Below are 23,608 nucleotides of genomic sequence, written 5' to 3' on the forward strand. Positions count from 1 at the left end.
TCACTACACCATGGCAAAAGTTTAGGGGCAGTCAACTGCCGGGAAAGGTTAAGAATTGAGGTCAATTTACTGCCGGTAAAGCTATATCTGCCAGCCAAAACTTTATGGGTCAAATTATCTGTCGGGAATGATACAGTAAAGAGGGCAGCGTATCTGCCGGCAAGTTCACGGTCAGTGTAACTGCCCTGGAATCAAAACGAGGGCAAACGCTGCGCCGGTAACCACGTTGGCGCGGGCTGAATTCTTTTTGGCGCGAGGCTCGCGTGGGAAAAAATTGAAACAACAGAAGTTACTCGAATTGTCCCCGTGCTACGCGGCCCTAATTAGGTGCTCCTATTTTTTTCCCACAAAAAAGGTTCTCCTATTTTATCCCGTTCCCCACCACTTTTCTCTCACCCTGACCCAACCTAGCCGCTGCTAACCCTAACAGCAACGCCGCCACCGCCGCCGCAGCCGCATCCTGCATCCACAATGCCCAGCCCACCGCGGCTGCCCCATTCCCCAACCACACCGCTTCCCTCACCGCCCCACCGTCGCCACCCTACTTCCACATACGGCGCACGGCCCATCCCCCATCTTCGCCCCCACCCTCATCCGCCACCCGCGCCGCCGTACGCCCCATCCCCGATCTTCGCCGCCGCGCCCGCGACCCCCATCCCACGCTGCCACCCATCCCCACCGACGCTGCCGCACCGGCATCCCCCACCAACGCCGGCGCCCCATACCTATTCAGGCGGCCGCAGCAACAACCCTGCGGACACACCTACCACCTACGGCCCCCTGTTTCGCCCCTCACACAGCAGCACCACATCTCCTCAGTACCTGCTCCATACTGCGTATCACATCCTATCCATTTGCACTCCCCACAAATCAGTGGGAGGACGTGCCCATCTGAAGCAGCAGTAGCAGCAGAACAAGTAGCTACAGCACCGCTTACCTCTGTTTGTGCTCCCCCAGTTTCTGAAGAGGTATGCATTTAGAAGTTTCAGTTGTGTGGTTTCGAATTTTCAACCATGTTTTGTTGTGCTATGACATCCAAGGATTTTTAGTTCTTCTAAGGTAGTAAATTTGGCTGGGAGCTATGAATCTAATAGATGATGGTAAGGAACAATGTGTGATAAGTTAATACAACAGTCATGAGATAAAGGATATTTCTTTTGTTGGGAATCAAAGTGGCTATATTCGTTCATATTTTTCTTGTATGCAAATGTTCTTAAGTACTCTGAATATAGCATGAATTGACTAGATAGGATCTCTATTGTTTCACACACATTTTTAATTAATACATAGATTGATATTTTAGCTAGAGTACAAGATACCATTTTACAAATCTGTTCGAGTTAGTAATTCATTAGTATTATGTCTAGATGATCTCAGTTTTTTCCAAGACCTATTTTTAGTTTAACAGATAGATAGATATTTTTAAACAAGATCTTCACGAATAACATTTTACTGTTGATGTTCAGGTCTAGGTTCGCAAGTGGAGGTATCCAACTTGCAGCCATAAATAATCGAACAAGTACCACTTCATGGTTATGGTGAGATTCTTGATCCTAGTTGAAGAGTTAAATTGGTACTTCCATCGCGTGGTATCATTTGACTACATTTGGAATATCTCGTAATTTGTTTTCAATCATTGCATGGTTGTATCATATGGTGGTAAAATATATTATGGTGTGATAATGGAAATTCTGGAATTGGACTATCACCACAAAGGATATATTGCTCTTTTGAATGTGATTGGTTTGACAACCGTATACACGACAAGTGGGTAAAGATGCACTATTGCTAATTCCGTCTTTTATATTTAAGTGTTCCTACAGAGTACCTCTTTGTTCTTCTATTTCAGATTGCATAACACTTGTACTAATTCTGAGATCATACTTCTTCTCACGAAAAGAATGGCAAACAGAGGAGGATGAGCTGATGCTGCTATGCATGAAGATTTGCGAACAGGGAATGTAAGACATGTCACAGAAAGGTTGCATGAATTCATTCCAAGTCTTGCGTGGACAAAACAAGAAGACAAAGGTGACGGCGGCCTTTGTGTGTTGATACATCTTTGCAGATGTATGAAGCTATTTAACAACAAGTTGTGCTTATCTGTAGGAAAGGCAACGCATCAAATCAGTCATCTGTCAAAATGCCTAAATGCCGACTAAGATCTGAGATAATATCACTTACAAAGCATGACTGGAGGACATGGCTGCTGAAAACCTGAATGATCATGTGGTACAGTTTGCTCACATTAAAATGTATGTAGGTTTCTAAAATTTGCAATATATTTTACAATCTTATATATGCAGATAGAAGTTGATAGTAAAGTATGCAGAAGCTACCATCACAGCCGGAAGCAGTCCCCGCGTCTACGAGGTATTACATATTCTTAGAATTATGTAATATTAGACTAAAGACAAGTTAATTTTGTTTTCATTATCCTCTTGACAATGTGTATATGAGCTAGCTCTTCCAAAATTTATATCTTGTGGATCCCTCGTATGTTAGGGTCTTGTGGATGCTACTTTTCTTTATCTATAAAGCAGGGCTATGGCCTGATTTCTAAAACCATCAATAAAAGAGATCAAGAGATGCATATATACCATGGATGTTGCAACGATTTACCTTCCTGTAGGCAGCATTTAACCTAATCTGCTTGTTCCTGAAACACTCAGGTAAAGGGTTATCAGATATAGAAATACATGTAATATAAGAAAACTGAATATCCATGTCCATCTTTAGTGTTATCCCAAAATCTTTGGTGCAGTTATTCTCTAACTTACTTCATATATAAAATTTTCTCTCATGGTTTAACAATACTACATCCATTTAAGCATACTAAGATTCTCTAACCATGAAATATATTCAGCAACAAAGGTGGAGCACTTATCAAATGATATATTCATGCTTTATTGTTTTGTAGTGAAAGAATATCTCTTTTGATATATATCTCCTTTCAAGTAACACAAAACAGTGATCGACTTGACCAACATTCTTTTATTTTGAACAACCTATATTCATTTCAGGAAATAATGATTTATGGGTGTATAAATTCTTCTTTTGTTCAATCAACATTTTTTCCTAAAACCAAGAAGCAGATTTAATCAAAGGGTTGTTCGGTTGTTATCGATCTCATAACTATTGATTCTCACTGTCTAGCATTAGCACACACTACACAGAACAAACATGTACAGAAAAACTAAACGGAGGACACCCTGCACTGCCACTGGATTGCTAGTAACTAATCCTTACCTGCAGTTTTTGGATGTCCTATTTACTTCGCAGCAATGAAGAGAAAGTAATACACCAAAAGAAGATGACTATCCGTAAATATTTATAGTGATAGGTTATATCGATCTTCCTAATGATCCATACATAGTGCATAATCTGTTCTGATGAGTACACACACACATTCTGTTTGTGCCTTGTGGAACGCAAAGTATAGGGCGACACACGTTTCCTTTTCATTTGGATAAGTCAATTTTCTTTTTCTGCCCATGCCTTCTATGTTTGGAACATATGTTCGTCTGAGCTGATTTTTTAATCCATTTCCTTTTTTGACAGATCACAGTATAATTGCCTTTGCATCCACAAGTTTCTAGAGGTGTGGTTGTTGAGCTAAAAGGATCTTCTGCTGGGATATTTTTCGCTTTTGTCTATGATGTACTGTAATACTTATGAATCTACAAATCTACGTATGTGTGCATCTAGACCTGATGAATGGTTGTGCTTTTGGCTGTCCTGCAATACTGGACTTATGAACCTATGTATGCATGATGTAGACTTGTGAGCCTATGTATGGATGATGGATTGCTTATATCTATGCCCATGTTGTTATATATATATATATATATATATATATAGGAGATTAGTGCGTTTGTAGTGGATGCAAATACTGGCAGTCTAATTGCCGGGAAACTCTTCAATCTGCCCTGAATTGTTGGTCTGCCGGGGAAAAGCTGTATGTCGGGAATAGTCCTAACTGCCGGCAAAGGTACAAACATGGAGGGCAAACAATCTGCCGGGGTTTACACTAACTGCCGGGAATTGTTTTTCCCGACAGCACTTTCAAGGGCAGTTTGTATATGCCGGCAAAAACCTTTCCCGGCAGTTGGTTTGCCTCCAATGGTTAGTTTTCCCGGCAGATCTGATGACCTCTAAGTTTTGGTCATGGTGTAGTGGTTTTGAACGTCATGGAGCATATGAGATGTTCCAGGAGTTGAAGTTAATATTTCAAGCAAATTCCCGGATTGAGAGATATGAAGTCTCCAATAAGTTCTGTAGCTGCAAGATGGAGGAGAACAGTTCTGTTAGTGAGCATATACTCAAAATGTCTGGGTATAATAATCATTTGATTTAATTGGGAGTTAATCTTCCAGATGATTGCGTCATTGACAGAATTCTTCAATCACTGCCACCAAGCTACAAGAGCTTCGTGATGAACTATAATATGCAAGGGATGAATAAGACTATTCCCGAGCTCTTCGCAATGCTGAAAGCTGCGGAGGTAGAAATCAAGAAGGAGCATCAAGTGTTGATGGTCAACAAGACCACTAGTTTCAAGAAAAAGGGCAAAGGGAAGAAGAAGGGGAACTTCAAAAAGAATGGCAAGCAAGTTGCTATTCAAGAGAAGAAACCCAAACCTGGACCTAAGCCTGAAACTGAGTGCTTCTACTGCAAGCAGACTGGTCACTGGAAGCGGAACTGCCCCAAGTATTTGGCGGATAAGAAGGATGGCAAGGTGAACAAAGGTATATGTGATATACATGTTATTGATGTGTACCTTACTAATGCTCGCAGTAGCACCTGGTTATTTGATACTGGTTCTGTTGCTAATATTTGCAACTCGAAATAGGGACTACGGATTAAGCGAAGATTGGCTAAGGACGAGGTGACGATGCGCGTGGGAAACGGTTCCAAAGTCGATGTGATCGCAGTCGGCACGCTACCTCTACATCTACCTTCGGGATTAATATTAGACCTAAATAATTGTTTTCAGCGTTAAGCATGAACATTATATCTGGATCTTGTTTGATGCGAGACGGTTATTCATTTAAATCTGAGAATAATGGTTGTTCTATTTATATGAGTAATATCTTTTATGGTCATGCACCCTTAAAGAGTGGTCTATTTTTGTTGAATCTCGATAGTAGTGACACACATATTCATAGTGTTGAAACCAAAAGATGCAGAGTTGATAATGATAGTGCAACTTATTTGTGGCACTGCCGTTTAGGTCATATCGGTGTAAAGCGCATGAAGAAACTCCATACTGATGGACTTTTGGAACCACTTGATTATGAATCACTTGGTACTTGCGAACCGTGCCTCATGGGCAAGATGACTAAAACACCGTTCTCCAGAACTATGGAGAGAGCAACATATTTGATGGAAATCATACATACAGATGTATGTGGTCCGATGAATATTGAGGCTCATGGCGGATATCGTTATTTTCTCACCTTCACAGATGACTTAAGCAGATATGGGTATATCTACTTAATGAAACACAAGTCTGAAACGTTTGAAAAGTTCAAAGAATTTCAGAGTGAAGTTGAAAATCATCGTAACAAGAAAATAAAGTTTCTACGATCTGATCGTGGAGGAGAATATTTGAGTTACGAGGTTGGTGTACATTTGAAAAATTATGGAATAGTTTCGCAACTCACGCCACCCGGAACACCACAGCGTAATGGTGTGTCCGAACGTCGTAATCGTACTTTACTAGATATGGTGCAATCTATGATGTCTCTTACTGATTTACCACTATCGTTTTAGGGTTATGCTTTGGAGACGGCCGCATTCACGTTAAATAGGGCACCATCAAAATCTGTTGAGACGACGCCTTATGAACTATGGTTTAGCAAGAAACCAAAGTTGTCGTTTCTGAAAGTTTGGGGCTGCGATGCTTATGTGAAAAAGCTTCAACCTGATAAGCTCGAACCCAAATCGGAGAAATGTGTCTTCATAGGATATCCAAAGGAGACTATTGGATACACCTTCTATCACAGATCCGAAGGCAAGACTTTTGTTGCTAAGTTCGGAAACTTTCTGGAGAAGGAGTTTCTCTCGAAAGAAGTGAGTGGGAGGAAAGTAGAACTTGACGAGGTAACTGTACCTACTCCCTTATTGGAAAGTAGTACATCACAAAAACCTGTTTCTGTGACACCTACACCAGTTAGTGAGGAAGCTAATGATGATGATCATGAAACTTCAGAACAAGATACTACTGAACCTCGTAGATCAACCAGAGTGAGATCCGCGCCAGAGTGGTACGGTAATCCTGTTCTGGAAGTCATGCTACTAGATCATGATGAACCTACAAACTATGAAGAAGCGATGGTGAGCCCAGATTCCACAAAATGGCTTGAAGCCATGAAATCTGAGATGGGAACCATGTATGAGAACAAAGTATGGACTTTGGTTGACTTGCCCGATGATCGGCAAGCAATTGAGAATAAATGGATCTTCAAGAAGAAGACAGACGCTGACGGTAATATTACTGTCTACAAAGCTCAACTTGTCGCAAAAGGTTTTCGGCAAGTTCAAGGGATTGACTACGATGAGACCTTCTCACCTGTAGCGATGCTTAAGTCTGTCCGAATCATGTTAGCAATTGCCGCATTTTATGATTATGAAATTTGGCAGATGGATGTCAAAACTGCATTCCTGAATGGATTTCTGAAAGAAGAGTTGTATATGATGCAACCAGAAGGTTTTGTCGATCCAAGGGAGCTAACAAAGTGTGCAAGCTCCAGTGATCCATTTATGGACTGGTGCAAGCCTCTCGGAGTTGGAATAAACGCTTTGATAGTGTGATCAAAGCATTTGGTTTTATATAGACTTTTGGAGAAGCCTGTATTTACAAGAAAGTGAGTGGGAGCTCTGTAGCATTTCTGATATTATATGTGGATGACATATTACTAATTGGAAATGATATAGAATTTCTGGATAGCATAAAGAGATACTTGAATAAGAGTTTTTCAATGAAAGACCTCGGTGAAGCTGCTTACATATTAGGCATTAAGATCTATAGAGATAGATCAAGACGCTTAATTGGACTTTCACAAAGCACATACCTCGACAAAGTTCTAAAGAAGTTCAAAATGGATCAAGCAAAGAAAGGGTTCTTGCCTGTGTTGCAAGGTGTGAAGTTGAGTAAGACTCAATGCCCGACCACTGCAGAAGATAGAGAGAAAATGAAAGATGTTCCCTATGCTTCAGCCATAGGCTCTATCATGTATGCAATGCTGTGTACCAGACCTGATGTGTGCCTTGCTATAAGTCTAGCAGGGAGGTACCAAAGTGATCCAGGAGTGGATCACTGGACAGCGGTCAAGAACATCCTGAAATACCTAAAAAGGACTAAGGATATGTTTCTCATATATGGAGGTGACAAAGAGCTCATCATAAAAGGTTACGTTGATGCAAGCTTTGACACTGATCCGAACGATTCTAAATCGCAAACCGGATACGTGTTTACATTAAACGGTGGAGCTGTCAGTTGGTGCAGTTCTAAACAAAGTGTTGTAGCGGGACCTACATGTGAAGCGGAGTACATAGCTGCTTCGGAAGCAGCAAATGAAGGAGTCTGGATGAAGGAGTTCATATCCGATCTAGGTGTCATACCTAGTGCATCGGGTCCAATGAAAATCATTTGTGACAATACTAGTGCAATTGCCTTGGCAAAGGAATCCAGATTTCACAAGAGAACCAAGCACATCAAGAGACGCTTCAATTCCATCCGGGATCTAGTCCAGGTGGGAGACATAGAGATTTGCAAGATACATACGGATCTGAATGTTGCAGACTCGTTGACTAAGCCTCTTCCACGAGCAAAACATGATCAGCACCAAGGCTCCATGGGTGTTAGAATCATTACTGTGTAATCTACATTATTGACTCTAGTGCAAGTGAGAGACTGAAGGAAATATGCCCTAGAGGCAATAGTATATTTATTATTTATTTCCTTATATCATGATAAGTGTTTATTATTTATGCTAGAATTGTATTAACCGGAAACATAATACATGTGTGAATACATAGACAAACAAAGTGTCACTAGTATGCCTCTACTTGACTAGCTCGTTAATCAAAGATGGTTATGTTTCCTAACCATGAACAAGGAGTTGTTATTTGATTAACGAGATCACATCATTAGGTGAATGATCTGATTGACATGACCCATTCCATTAGCTTAGCACCCGATCGTTTAGTATGTTGCTATTGCTTTCTTCATGACTTATACATGTTCCTATGACTATGAGATTACCGGAGGAACACTTTGTGTGCTACCAAACGTCACAACGTAAATGGGTGATTATAAAGGTGCTCTACAGGTGTCTCCAAAGGTACATGTTGGGTTGGCGTATTTCGAGATTAGGATTTGTCACTCCGATTGTCGGAGAGGTATCTCTGGGCCCTCTCGGTAATGCACATCACATAAGCCTTGCAAGAATTACAACTAATGAGTTAGTTGCGAGATGATGTATTACGAAACGAGTAAAGAGACTTGCCGGTAACGATATTGAACTAGGTATTGAGATACCGACGATCGAATCTCGGGCAAGTAGCATACCGATGACAAAGGGAACAACGTATGTTGTTATGCGGTCTGACCGATAAAGATCTTCGTAGAATATGTAGGAGCCAATATGAGCATCCAGGTTCCGTTATTGGTTATTGACTGGAGACGTGTCTCGGTCATGTCTACATTGTTCTCGAACCCGTAGGGTCCGCACGCTTAAGGTTTCGATGACAGTTATATTATGAGTTTATGAGTTTTGATGTACCGAAGTTAGTTCAGAGTTCCGGATGTGATCACGGACATGACGAGGAGTCTCGAAATGGTCGAGACATAAAGATTGATATATTGGACGGCTATATTCGGACACCGGAAGTGTTTCGGGTGATTTCGGAGAAAACCGGAGAGCCGGAGGGTTACCGGAACCCCCCCGGGAGAAGTAATGGGCCATATGGGCTTTAGTGGAGAGAGAGAGGGGCAGCCAAAGGTGGGCCACACGCCTCCTCCCCCCTGGTCCGAATTGGACTAGGAGAGGGGGGGGCGGCGCCCCCCCTTTCCCTCTCCCTCCCCACTTCCTTCCCCCTCCTAGTAGGAGTAGTAGGAGTCCTACTCCTACTAGGAGGAGGACTCCTCTTTGGCGCGCCTATAGGGCCGGACGGCCTCCTCCCCTTGCTCCTTTATATACGGGGGCAGGGGGCACCCCTAGACACAAGTTGATCCACGTGATCATATTCTTAGCCGTGTGCGGTGCCCCCTTCCACCATAGTCCTCGATAATATTGTAGCGGTGCTTAGGCGAAGCCCTGCGACGGTAGTGCATCAAGATCGTCATCACGCCGTCGTGTTGACGGAACTCTTCCCCGACACTTTGCTGGATCGGAGTCCGGGGATCATCATCGAGCTGAACGTGTGCTAGAACTCGGAGGTGCCGTAGTTTCGGTGCTTGATCGGTCGAGCCGTGGAGACGTACGACTACATCAACCAAACGCTTCCGTTGTCGATCTACAAGGGTATGTAGATCACACTCTCCCCTCTCGTTGCTATGCATCACCATGATCTTGAGTGTGCGTAGGAATTTTTTTTGAAATTACTATGTTCCCCAACACTTCATGGATATGTTCTTCATTTTGAAGTGTAGCTCACAGTTGGTGCTCTCCATGATGTCATCCACAGGGGCGGAACCCACGCTGCTTCTTGGCATGGATGGGACGGTGCTATCCAATGCTGGATCATCCGCTAGCTTTTGCCGCTGTCGAGACCGCCTTTCCTGGCTAAGTGAGTCGATATGCTGCTGCTCCCGCTGGAATTTGAGTGCCAAGTCCGCGTGCGCTGATTCTAGGCCTTGAAGGCATTCTGCTTCCTGCTTCCTCTGCTCCTCCTCCAGCTTCCTCTTCTTCTCCCACTAGTAGAAAAAGGGGGCTATGGTCCAGGCCGGGTAACCCCATTAGTACCGGTTCAGTCCAGAACCGGGACCAATGGGTGCATTCGTCCCGGTTCGTGCGGCTAAGGCATTAGTCTCGGTTCACCTGGGCCCTTTAGTCCCGGTTCATGCCACGAACCGGGACTAAAGGGTGCGATGCCCATTAGTCCCGGTTGGTGGCACCAACCGGGACTAAAGGTCTAACCTTTAGTACCGGTTGGTGCCACCAACCGGGACTAATGGCCTTTGAGGCATTAGTACCGGTTCATGGCACGAACCGGTACTAAAGGTCCAATTTTCAAACTCTCCCCCCCACCCCGGTGGACCGCCTTTTCAGTTATAGAAAAAACAAAAGAAAATGATGGAAATGTCAAAAAAAATAAAATAAAATAAGTTTCCCATGTGATATGTGGTCTAGTTGTTGGGAAAATTTACAAATATGAATTTCGACTTTATTTACAAAATCTCCTCTGGAATTTGTAAAATGGGCATAACTTTTGCATACGAACTCGGATTAAAAAGTTTTTATATGAAAAATCATCTACTCGAAAAGTTACATCCGATGGAGACTGCCTACGGCCTGTTTGCAAATTTGTAGAATCCTCAAATTCCAAAAGGAAAAAAAGTTATGCTCAAATTTCAGATTTTTTAAATTTTCATTAAATCTGGTCAAACTATGGTCAAACTACTTATTCAAGAAGTATTAGTGTTACTAAATAATTATTCAAGAATATTAGTGTTATTAAATAATTATTTTAGTTTTTTTTGAATTTTGGTCAAATCTGGTCAAACTATGGTCAAACAATGGTCAAACTACTTATTCAAGAAATATTAGTGTTACTAAATAATTATTGTTTTTTAGAACAATAGTTTCAAACTCAAACAGTGAAATGTGTGACTTCATGCTCAAGCTAAAATCCTGAGGGTTAATAGGATTAACATCTTACTATTGTCAGGAAAACAACGAGTGCAGACTTGGAGACGAGGGAGAATAGAACCTGGAAGTTAAGCGTGCTCAGGCTGGGGGAGTGGGAGGATGGGTGACCGTCCGGGAAGTTAGATGATTTGGAATGATGAGGGGTGATTAGAGATTAAATTGAGCAGTGATGAGAGGGGTGATTAGAGATTAGAGGTTAAAATAAATCAGAAATTTGAAAATAAGAAAATTTCAAAAAAAATCAGAAAATTACCTTTAGTACCGGTTGGTGTTACCAACCGGGACTAAAGGTGGACCTCCAGGGTCTAGTTTGAACCGGGACTAAAGGGTCAAGGCATTAGTACCGACCCTTTAGTCCCGGTTCAAGAACCGGGACTAAAGGCCCATATGAACCGGGACTGCAGGCCCTTTTTCTACTAGTGTCCTCCTCCATCTTCCTTCTTGCACGGCTTCTATAGTCAGCGTTCCAGTCCGCAAAGCCCTCATACCACGGAACAATGCCCTTGCCTCGTGTCCTTCCCGGGTGTTCAGGATTTCCCAGGGCGCGCGTAAGCTCGTAGTTCTCTCTGTTGGGCGTGAACACCCCCGTTCAAGCATCTTATATTGCTTGAAGTAACTTATCTTCGGCTCCTTTTAGACTTTCCTTCTTCGAAACCAGGCCTGTCTTTGGGTCCAACGCCCCCCATGCGCACAGAACCAAGTTCTGCACCTGGGGGGCCAACTCCTAGTAACTGGATCGACCCCTGCATCCTGCATCTCTTGCTCAGACTTATCTCACTTAGGCATTGCCACCCGTAGCCACCTAGCCCCAGCCTATGAAACTGCGTCTTTTTTGCGGCATTGGCCTTGTTTTTTCTCAACCGTTCCTTAGATAATTCTGATTCCTTGAATTTCACGAAAGCGGGCCATGGTTCTCTATGCTTCTCCAGTGTTCCCTTGAATTCTGGAGTCTTCCTTCCTCCTTCAATGTACTTGGCCCATACAGTTTTCTTGTGGGTGTTGAATGCAATTGCCATCTTCCTAAGAGCATCGTCCTTGACTTTCTGCACATCTGCATCAGTGAAATGATCTGGTGGGATGAAATGTTCCATGAGAGATTCCCAAAGCGTCTTTTTGCTCTGTCGTCAACCCAAGTAACATCTGGATATTTATTTTTTGGCTCATTCCATTCTTGAATGGAGATCGGTAGTTGGTCCTTCACAAGAACTCCGCACTGACGAACAAACTTGTTCGCAATGTTCTTAGGCGTGATTGGTCTGCCATTAGTTTTGATGGCATCGATGTTGTACTTTACACCGTCCTTCAACTTTTTGCCCAGGCCTCGCTTTGTCCTACTGTATGTAGAAGCAGATTTGCTCGATCCGGAGGGCTGAAAGAAGAAAGATCGATTCGTTAATATATCTTCAAATCAAAAAACATGTGATGATCACCATATGCCTGCTTATATAAACATACCTCGACGGTCTTTGTTATTTCAAGATTGTCTGCGTCATCATAATCATAATCATAGTTCATGACTTCATCAAGTCGGTCGTTGACATCGAATATCTTATCATCATCCTCCCCGGTATTGTTCAGATATTCAGAGCCATCATAATCTTCATTCTGATCATCTGGCCCGCGAGGGCTGCGTATGATCTCAAACATGGTCTCTTCTCCCTCTCTGCCGGTATTGTCCGCCATAGCTTTTATTTAACTAATCCATAAGAAATATAAAACAATTCAGTATTCAAATTACAATGCATGGATGCAATCCATAAGGACAAAACTGAATCATAGTACATAATATGCATCGTCTCGAATAAATCGTCTCGAATAATATATAATCTCGAATACATCGTCTCTAATAATATATATATATAATCTCGAATACATCGTCTCGAATATTATATATCAAATACATCAGTAGCTAGCTAGCTAATAAAGATCAAAAACTACAGAAGAATCTAGGCCACTCACGGTTCCTGAGGCGCGGGCGGTGGACACCCAAAGAGAAGGAACCATCACAGGATCATATCTCCGGTCATCTGCCCAAAGAACCTGCCAGGTATTGGAGAACCTGACGTCCATAGCAGCCATGTAGCGACGGACATGCTCGTCCTCCTCCCTGACACGGCGACGCACCCCCTCCGGCGGGGCCGGCTCCCTCTGCACCAAATGTGGCCCACGCGAACGCCACCAAAGGAGATTAGGGTCGACGACGGGACCTGGGGCCGGGTTCCTCACCAAGCGGCGTGCCCCTGAAGGTAGCACCTCCCAGTGCCAGCCCGGCGGAGCCCAGTCCCGGACATGGGTCCTCTGAAGCAGGACATCGTCGCGGACGGGTTGACGGCGAGGATGCGGGCCGGGCATCATCGAAAACAAATACTATATGCCCGCAAAAAATAACATTTTTTAAATGATTCGATTGTGATAACTAAAATTCTATATGCAAATTCTAAATTTTTCTATAACTAAAATTATAAGAAACTAAAAAAACATCGATCATCGTCTAACAATTTGACATTAATCTAATTCATCTAGCTAAAACTAATTCTAAAATTTCTAGCATTTCTATATATATAACTAATATTTCTATAACACTTCTAATATTTCTATAACTAGAAAACAGAAAAATTGCTAATATTTCTATAAATATCTCTATAACTAAAAAACAGAAAATTTTATAACATTTCTATATAACTAAAATTTCTATAACATTTCTAATATTTCTATAAATAAAAACATAAAAATTTCTATAACTAAAATTTATAACTAAAAAACAATGTGTGTGTGTGTGGATATGGAGGCCGGGGCAGGAGCTCACCGGCGAGGCGAGGCGACGCGGGGCGGCGACGGGGACGGCGACGGGCGGCGCCGACGGGGATGGCGACGACGGGGATGGGGACGGGGCGGCGACGACGGGGACGCGGCGACGGGGACGACGGGGACGGGGATGGCCGAGGCGGCGGCGACGGGGCCGTCGACGAGGGCGGCGGCGACGGGGGGCGGCGGGCGACGGGGCAGAGGAGAAGAAGCAGATGAGATACTGAATTTTTTGATGTGTTTTGTTATATAGGATGGGCCTTTAGTACCGGTTGGAGCCACCAACCGGCACTAAAGGTCAATTGCCACCAACCGATACTAAAGGTCAATTTTGGCCAGGCCAAGCGGCAGGAAGCGCCCCCCTTTAGTACCGGGTGGTGGCTCCAACCGGTATAAAAGACCCCTCCCCCCTTTAGTACCGGTTGATGCCACGACCCGATACTAAAGTGGGTGTGCTGGCGCGGGTGCAGTGCGGCAGGTTTAGTCCCACCTCGCTAGCCGAGGGGCGTACGCACTGGTTTATAAGCCCCAGTGCGGTAGCTCTCTCGAGCTCCTCTCCAAAGCAGGCCTACTGGGCCTACCTGTTCTGTGCTGTCCTGTGGGCCTACTGGGCCTGCATCCTGGCCCGACAACAGGTTGGGTTTCTAGTCATATGCAGACCGCTGTGGTGCAGTAGGTGGGCTTTTTCATTTTCTTATTTTTTGCTTTATTTATTTCTATTTTATTTATTTTTCGTTGTTTTTTGCTGTACTTAGAGTTTCTTTGTGAATATTTTTGCTTTAGGTACAAAAAATTACAAACTTTCTGTTAGTGCCAGTAGTTTTCAAATTTGAATAGTTTAAATTTTGAATTATTTAAAATTCGTGCGAATCACTAGTTTGTGAATAACTTCACTTTGAAAATAGATTTTTCAGTGATTCTTTTCTTTTATGTTTAATATTAGTGTGTTTTATCATTATATTCAATTTGGTAATGCTTAGGTTATTTAAAAAATGAAATGCCTTTGTAACAGATGAATTTTCATCCGAAACCCTAATACTTCGAAAGAGATTGTCCATTTTGTACACGAAGTGCATTCAGTTTTTGCCGTAACCCTCTGTACTTTTTGCACATGCTATGTGGGTGAAATTGTGATACCATGCCAACTTTCAACCTTTTTTGAGTTCATTTGAAGTGCTTTTCAGTTTCAGGGTCATTTAGCTGAAAAAATCAGTAAATGCATGAAAGAATTTGTTTGCACATAAAATTTCTTCGCGTTTCAAATGCCAAAACACATAACTACTAACTATTACAGAGATTCCCTCCTGGGTGTGAAACACAGAAGAAAGTGATGATAGTGAAGCCGATCACATCCCAGATCTTTGGGTGTGAAACTTTTTCTTCGCGTGTGTCCCTTTGCGCCGTAACCATGGAAAATCTTCATCATTTAATTGGATGCTCGGGTCAATATTCACTGTGAATGGAGCAATTGCATCAAAATTTTCATAATCTTCTGACATGTCTGTTTTGTCATCCACTCCCACGATGTTTCTCTTCCCAAAAAGAACTATGTGGTGTTTTGACTCATCATATGATGCATCCACCTCCTTATCTTTTTTTTTTCTCAGCTTGGTAGACATGTCCTTCACATAGAAAACATGTGCCACATCATTGGCTAGGACGAATGGTTCGTCTGCATATGCAAAATTGTTGAGATCCACTGTTGTCATTCCGTACTACGGGTCTTCCATTACCCCGCCTCGTGTCATATTGACCCATTTGCACCGAAACAAAGGGACCTTCAAACCACGTCCATAGTCAAGTTTCCATATGTCCTCTATGTAACCATAATATGTTTCCTTTCCCGTCTTGGTTGCTGCATCAAAGCGGACACCATTGTTTTGGTTAGTGCTCTTCTTATCTTGGGCGATCGTGTAAAATTTATTCCCATTTATCTCGTACCCTTTGAAAGTCATTATATTCGAAGATGGTAACTGGGACAACGAGTACATGTCATCTTCAATAGAGGCGTCATGCATGGTACGTGTCTGCAACCAGCCGGCGAAAGTCCTTGTTTGTTCACGTGTAATCCGGTCATCAGACCGCTCCGGGTGTTTGGAGCGTAGCAAATTCTTGTGTTCGTCCATATACGGAGCCACCAAGGCGGAATTCTGTAGAACTGTGTAGTGTGCTTCAGTGAGAGAATATCCGTCCATACATATTATTTGATCTCCTCCTAGCATGCCTTTTCCATCCAGTCTGCCCTTATGTCGCGATTCAGAACACCAATCAGCTTAAGGTCAGGAATAAAGTCAATACAAAACTCATGACCTCCTCATTTTCATGGCCCTTGGAGATGCTTCCTTCTGGCCTAGCACGGTTATGAACATGTTTATTTAAGATGCCCATGAACCTCTTAAAGGGGAACATATTGTGTAGAAATATAGGACCCAAAACGTTAATCTCTTCACATAGGTGAACTAGGACGTGCGTCATGATGTTGAAGAAGGATGCTGGGAACACCAACTCGAAACTGACAAGACATTGCACCAAATCATTCTCTAACCTTGGTATGATTTTTGGATCGATTACCTTCTGAGAGATTGCATTGAGGAATGCACATAGCTTCACAATGGCTAATCAAACATTTTCCGGTAGAAGCCCCCTCAATGCAACCGGAAGCAGTTGCGTCATAATCACGTGGCAGTCATGAGACTTTAGGTTCTGGAACTTTTTCTCTGCCATATTTATTATTCCCTTTATATTCGACGAGAAGCCAGACGGTACCTTAATACTGAGTAGGCATTCAAAGAAGATTTCTTTCTCTTCTTTGGTAAGAGCGTAGCTGGCATGACCCTCATGTATGTCATCTTTTCCGTGCATACGTTGCTGTTCCTCCCGTGCCTCAGGTGTATCTTTTGTCTTCCCATACACGCCCAAGCAGCCAAGCAGGGTCACGCAAAGATTCTTCGTCACATGCATCACGTCGATTGCGGAGGGTACCTTTAGGTCTTTCCAATAGGGCAGGTCCCAAAATATAGATTTCTTCTTCCACATGGGTGCGCGTCCGTCAGCGTCATTCGGAACAGGTTGTCTGCCAGGACCCTTTCCAAAGACTACCTTCAAATCCTTGACCATATCATGTACATCAGCACCAGTACAGTGGCGAGGCTTCGTCGGGTGATCTGCCTCACCTTTGAAATGCTTGCCTTTCTTTCTTACGGGATGCCTGCTCGGAAGAAATCGTCAATGTCCCAGGTACATATTCTTCCTACAATTATCCAAATATATATTGTCGGTATCATCCAAACAGTGCGTGCATGCGTGGTATCCCTTGTTTGTCTGTCCTGAAAGGTTACTGAGAGCAGGCCAATCATTGATGGTCACGAACAGCAATGCCTTTAGTTCAAATTCTTCCCCCATGTACTCATCCCACGCACGTACACCTGTACCATTCCACAGCTCTAAGAGTTCTTCAACTAATGTCCTTAGGTAGACATCAATGTCGTTGCCGGGTTGCTTAGGGCCTTGGATGAGCACTAACATCATAATGAACTTCCGCTTCATGCACAACCAAGGAGGAAGGTTATACAAACATAGAGTCACATGCGAGGTGCTATGGTTGCTGCTCTGCTCCCCAAAAGGATTAATGCCATCTACGCTTAGACCAAACCATACGTTCCTTGCGTTACCTGCAAACTCCTTCTTGTACTTTCTCTCGATTTTTTCTCCACTGCGACCCGTCAGCGGGTACTCTTAACTTTCCGTCTTTCTTACGGTCTTCTCTGTGCCATCGCATCGCCCTGGCATGATCTCTGTTTTGGAACAAACGTTTCAATCGTGGTATTATAGGAGCATACCACATCACCTTGGTAGGAATCTTCTTCCTGGGGCGCTCGCCCTCGACATCACCAGGGTCATCGTGGCCGATCTTATAGCGCAATGCACCGCATACCGGGCAAGCGTTCAAATCCTCGTACTGATCACCGTGATAGAGGATGCAGCCATTAGGGAATGCATGTATCTTCTGCACCTCTAACCCTAGAGGGCAGACAACCTTCTTTGCTTCATACATACTCTCGGGTAATTCGTTGTCCTTTGGAAGCATATTCTTTATCATTACCAGCAACTTTCCAAATCCCTTGTCAGATACACCATTCTCTACCTTCCATTGCAGCAATTCCAGTGTGGTGCCCAACTTTTTCTTGTCAGCTTCGCAATTCGGGTACAACAATTTCTTGTGATCCTCTAACATGCGCTGCAACTTCTTCTTCTCCAAATCACTTGTGCAGTTTATCTTTGCATCGACAATGGCCCGACCTAGATCATCAGCGGGCTCATCTGATGCCTCTTCTTCAGCTTCTTCCTGCATTGCCGGATCAGCTTCTTCCCCCATTGTTGTATCATCGTATTCAGGGAACCCATGGCCAGGATAGCTGTCGTCGTCCTCTTCTTCTTCTTCATTGTCTTCCATCATAACCCCTCTTTCTCCATGCTTGGTCCAAACATTATAGTGGGGCATGAAACCGGACTCAAACAGGTGGACGTGAATGGTTCTTGACTTAGAGTAATTGTGATCATTCTTACAGCTAGCACATGGACAAGTCATAAAACTATCTGCCCGCTTGTTTGCCTCAGCCGCAAGCAGAAAAGTTTACATGCCATTAATGAACTCGGGAGAGCATCGGTCATTGTACATCCATTGTTGGCTCATCTTCATTACACAACACCGAAAAGACCAAATTAATACAAGTTCATACATATATAAATTTCATACAACACTTAAATGCAACAAACAAATAACTTTCTAGCTAAAGCATTTAAATGCAACAACAAATGCGATCAAGATCGCAACTAAGGTAACAATTGATCCAACAACATAATGATACCAAGCCTCGCTATGAATGGCATATTTTCTAATCTTACTAATCTTCAAGCGCATTTTCTCCATCTTGATCTTGTGATCATCGACGACATCGACAACATGCAACTCCAATTCCATCTTCTCTCCCTCAATTCTTTTCAATTTTTCTTTCAAATCCTCGTTTTCTCTTTCAACTAAATTTAACCTCTCGACAATAGGGTCAGTTGGAATTTCCAGTTCACATACCTCCTACATACAAATATCTATGTCAACTTGATGGGCATAATTTGTCATAAACACGAAATGCAACAAATAGTTTTAAAAGAGAATATACCACATCCGAATCATAACAAGGACGAGGGCCGACGGGGACGGATATCAAAACCATGACACTATGTATAACAAACAACATACGGGTAATATAATTATACGAGTAACTATATATCCAAATCACACAAACATCAATTTTTTATATAAAACATTCATGAACAAGAGGCTCACCACAAGGTGGTGCCGGCGACGGGACGATGCGGGCGATCGACGGTGGTTACGACGGAGATTTAGAAGGCACTAAGTAAACCACACCTACATATGCAAACTAAGTGTTATTTTTGACCTCAAATTGGATATAAATCAAATACTAGCACATATAATTCCTCCCAAATTACTAAACTCACAAATTAATCACTATATAAAGCATTGCAACAGCTAATCTAGCAATGAGAGATGAAAGGACAAAGTTGCTAACCTTTTTGATCATTTGAATGGATGGGGGGCTTCAAATCTTGACAAATTTTGGGCAAAATGTGTGATGAGTTCGAGAGGAAGAGGGGAAGAACAGAGAGGAGAGGGGAAAGGGGAAGAACAGAGCGAGCTCGGGTGGACGAAGGTTTATGTAGGATGATCTTTAGTACCGGTTCGTGACACGAACCGGTACTAAAGGTGCTCGAGGGGCCCCAGACTGACAACATCCTGCCACCACTCTCTTTAGTACCAGTTCATGGCACGAACCGGTGCTAAAGATTGGCCACGAACCGGTACTAATGGTAGCGGCCCAGCTAGCCGTTGGAACCGGCACTAATGGTCACATCAGTGCCGACTCAAATTCAAACTGGCACTAATGTGCTTCACATTTGACCGTTTTTATACTAGTGTTAACTGAGGGAAATACTTATCTCTATTTTGCTGCATCATCCTTTCCTCTTCAATGGAAAACCAAACACAAGCTCAAGAAGTAGCAGCTATCACCCAGAATGAGCGCTCAGACAGAAGCCTTGGTGTCCCCCTCGGTGGCCCTTACTCTTCCTCCTTACCAAGAAATCCTTAGAAGCTCCCCTCTTTTTCGGTCCAGTAGCTGAAGAAATATCTTTAGCAACTTTTATTGGCGGTCCGAGCACAAGACAATCCACTGATGAAGAAGAAGACTTATTTTCCCAGAACAGTCCGGACATCCTTCCACACTACCCCCTGAAAACAACGATCAATGCGAAAAGTCCATAAGCTCCATATGGTAGCAACCTCAACCATGCCAATTATATTTTCTTTATTATTTCCATTCCAAAAATTGGAGGTAGCAGAAAGAATGGAATCGGCAGAAAAGCCAAAAATGTCAGCAATATCAATCCATATAGTCCCAGCAACAATGCAATCACAGAATATATGTTGAACAGATTCCTGTTCGGCAGAAAAAGGCAGGAATTGTCGTCCAGGTGCTGACTTTTAATAAGATTGTCTCTGTTTAAAAAACTTATTATGAATGGCTAGCCACACAAAAACTAAATACCTACGAGGGACTTTAATTTTCCAAAATTGGTGCCACCCTGGAATACAAACTACCCCCCCCCCTAAGTTAATCTGTTTATAAAAAGACTTGGTGGAATAAACACTAGAAGCTTCCAACATTCACACATGTTCATCATTACCAGCAGTGGGAATGAACTTGGCAATAGTCATTTGCAAATCATTCCACATTTGCATACTCTCTGATTCCACACTTCCTGAAGGTTAATTTCAAATTATGTCCATCCCACACCTGCCTAATAGTACAATTCTACTACTCGCACAAATCGAACAAAACCCAAAATTGAGTCTTAAGAGAACACTCTCCGACCCAAATATCATGCCAAAAATAGATGTTGTTGCCATCTCCTAGAATCCTCCTATAAAAAGGCCTAACCCCAGCTAAAGCCCGGGTAAAACCTTTCCAGAAAGGAGATCCCACCCCCTCTTTACACCAAAGCAGATTAGGTTTCCAGTTTGATACTTATAATCTACAAAGGCCACCCAATTTTTTTTCCTTGCTAGATAAATATATCCTAGCCCAAGAAGCAAGCAGAGACATATCAACTTCTCTCAAATTAGGGATATTCGGACCACAAAAATCTTTTTTCTGATAAACAAGCCCCGAGTTGGCCAGATGGTGTTTATGGTTATCTCCAAAATTACTTCCATAGGAAATGTGTCATCTGAGATGTGATAGCTTTAATAGCCCACTTGGGAAATTTAATAATAGACATCAGATAAGTAGGAATACAAGTAATGCATGCACGCAGAAGCACAAGTTTAGCTTCATAACTAAGTAGTCTTCCTCTCCAACCACAGATCCTTTTAATGATTTTGTCAATAATAGGTTGACTGTCCTCTCTTCTCAGTTTAGCAAAATGTAGAGGGACACCCAAGTATTTCAAAGGAAAACAACTCTGCTTGCAACAGAAAATACGTGCTAAAGTTTTGGAAAACTCTTCTTCTTCAACATTCATGGTAATCAAATCACATTTATTAAAATTGATCTTCATACTAGAAAGCCTATCAAAACAGGAAGGTAACCACTTGACATTCCTAGCATTTACCACACTAGGTTCTAGAAACAATAATGTATCATCAGCATACTGCAAGCTAATGATATCACCAAGGACAACAGCTGGGAGAACCCCAGCAATCACATCTTCCTTAGAAGCCTTAATTAGCATTTTGGAGAAAATATCAGCTACTAGATTAAAAAAGGATGGGAGACATGGATCTCCTTGTTTCATACCTTTACCACTAGCAAACAAAGATCCATTACAATCATTCAACCTGACACAAAAAGAGCAGTGTTGAATAGTACTCATCACCCACTTAACTCATTTATTACCAAAACCCCTAGAAGAGCATCTCCACAAGGAAATCCCAGTGACTCTATCATATGCTTTTTCATAATCTAGTTTCAGTGTAACTCCAGGTTTTTTATATTGGTGAAGTTCATGAATAGTTTCATGGGAAGTCACCAAACTCTCCAAAATATACCTCCTCTTGACAAAATCAGAATTGCAAGAGGAGAGTAGTCTATCACTAATAGGGGCAACCCTGTTAGTCATAGCCTTACTAAAGATTTTTATAGAGACATTACCCAAACTGATGGGTCTAAATTGTTTCATAATCTTAGCATCAGGTTCTTTAGGAATCAAAGTAATAATGGCATAGTTAAGTCTGGAAGTATCTCGAACACCTCTCTCAAAGTCCCTAACTAAAGTCATGAAATCATGTTTTAATAACATCCTAAAAGGTTTGATAGAAAAGAAAAGAAAGACCATCAGAACTAGGGGCACCATAAGAATAAGATCCCATAATGGCATTCTTTATTTTCTCCTCCGAGATAGGTTTTTCTAAAGCCTCTACCTCAGCAGGAGTGTGTTTTTCCTGCTCAAACGAGAAGGCAGGGTCCAAATGGATGTTATCGTTTTTCCCTAAACCAAATAAGGGCCAATACATGTACATACCTAAATAAATTACAAAAAAATTTGATTTACAGAATATAATCATAGCAAGTGTGTGGGGGGCAATGCCCCCCCCCCCCGCGCATTTATCATTGAGTGCATGTATTTCGTAATCATCATTTCTATCATATATGCATGGTGTATTAAGACTTTATTTGCTTATTAAAAATTACATTCTCAATGTTTATGCCTTTTATAATGGTTTTCATGTTTTGAAAGTATTTATGTCACTGTTATAATAACCATGTCCATTGTACATCATTCACGCTTAGGCCTCCATAATGCTAGGGCAGGAGCTCCAAGTCACTATGAACTAACAACACCGATGATGACCATGCGGTAAGCGTGGTAAAAGCAAGTTCAAATGGCACCCGCGATGCCTCTTGTTGAGGTGCAGCGTCCCATTCGACACAGGAGGCCGAGACGTTGCCACTCTTCTCGGTCGGCGAGGGCCGCCAAGACGACTGCCACTATAGCAACCGATTGATGATGATGCCCAACCAAGACACAAACACCTTCCTAAAACTCACTCACCGACGACCTTACCTTGAAAGGAGTGAGACCGAGCTTATTGTTATCAGTAAACCCTGAAGCAGTTGAACTTGCCATGTGGTTTTTCAGTTTTACAGTTTCTAAATAACAGCTTGAAGCACGATGCGTCCATGCTACAGCAGAATAGGTCTAGTGCTTACCTTTCTGTGTTCATTAGTTGTTGGCCACAATTAGTCCCTAGGTTGTTCAACACAAGTTGAACCGTTTCAGAAACAAAAAAAAATCTTTGTCCACTATGTGCTCGTGTGTGTTCTCCTTCCCCGCGATGTTATCATCCTCCTCTGATGAGTGCGAACGAATGAAAGCTTGCTCTAACGTGTGGCATCGGAGCCTGTGTTGCGGAAGCGATCCGGTGGCGGTGATCTGTGGAGTAGTACGTACGATTTTGCTCTTTGTATCCCTCCTCTTGACATCCCCGTTGGGATCATGTTGGCTTCATCCCATGTGATTTGACATAGACGCCCCATCCTCCTATTGCCACCCCCATGCACATGGTGTGAAGGAAGGCTAACATTAAGTTCCTTCCTCCTCTCCATGGATCATCGTTTTATCCCCATATTTCGTTTGCAACAAACATATCTAAGGAACTTAAAGTTGTTATTTTTCTCTCCCTAATCTGATCCTCTCGACCTGTAACGCCCGGATAATTTGGCTACAGTAAAACTCTCCTAATGATGTCGTGTCATCTGTGATTACTGTTGCTAAACTTTCGTTAGTTCAAACCGGTTCAAAATTCAATTCAGAAAATGGCAAACAACAAAAGTTTTTAAAAGTTG

The 23,608-nt window shown here is 42.6% G+C and overlaps 1 long non-coding RNA gene across 2 annotated transcripts; it reads left to right on the top strand.

Annotated features, from left to right (window-relative positions):
- Positions 1-412: 412 nt before the first annotated feature.
- LOC123186634 (uncharacterized) lies at positions 413-3,814 on the top strand. Of its 2 annotated transcripts, XR_006493681.1 has the most exons (6): positions 413-968; positions 1,467-1,538; positions 1,717-1,767; positions 1,901-2,031; positions 2,110-2,232; positions 2,307-3,814. It is a non-coding gene; the product is annotated as an uncharacterized lncRNA (long non-coding RNA). The 2 variants fall into 2 exon arrangements; XR_006493680.1 differs by lacking the exon at positions 1,717-1,767.
- Positions 3,815-23,608: the final 19,794 nt, after the last annotated feature.

This window comes from Triticum aestivum, chromosome 2A, assembly GCF_018294505.1.
Source record: "Triticum aestivum cultivar Chinese Spring chromosome 2A, IWGSC CS RefSeq v2.1, whole genome shotgun sequence".
Taxonomy (NCBI): Eukaryota; Viridiplantae; Streptophyta; class Magnoliopsida; order Poales; family Poaceae; genus Triticum; species Triticum aestivum.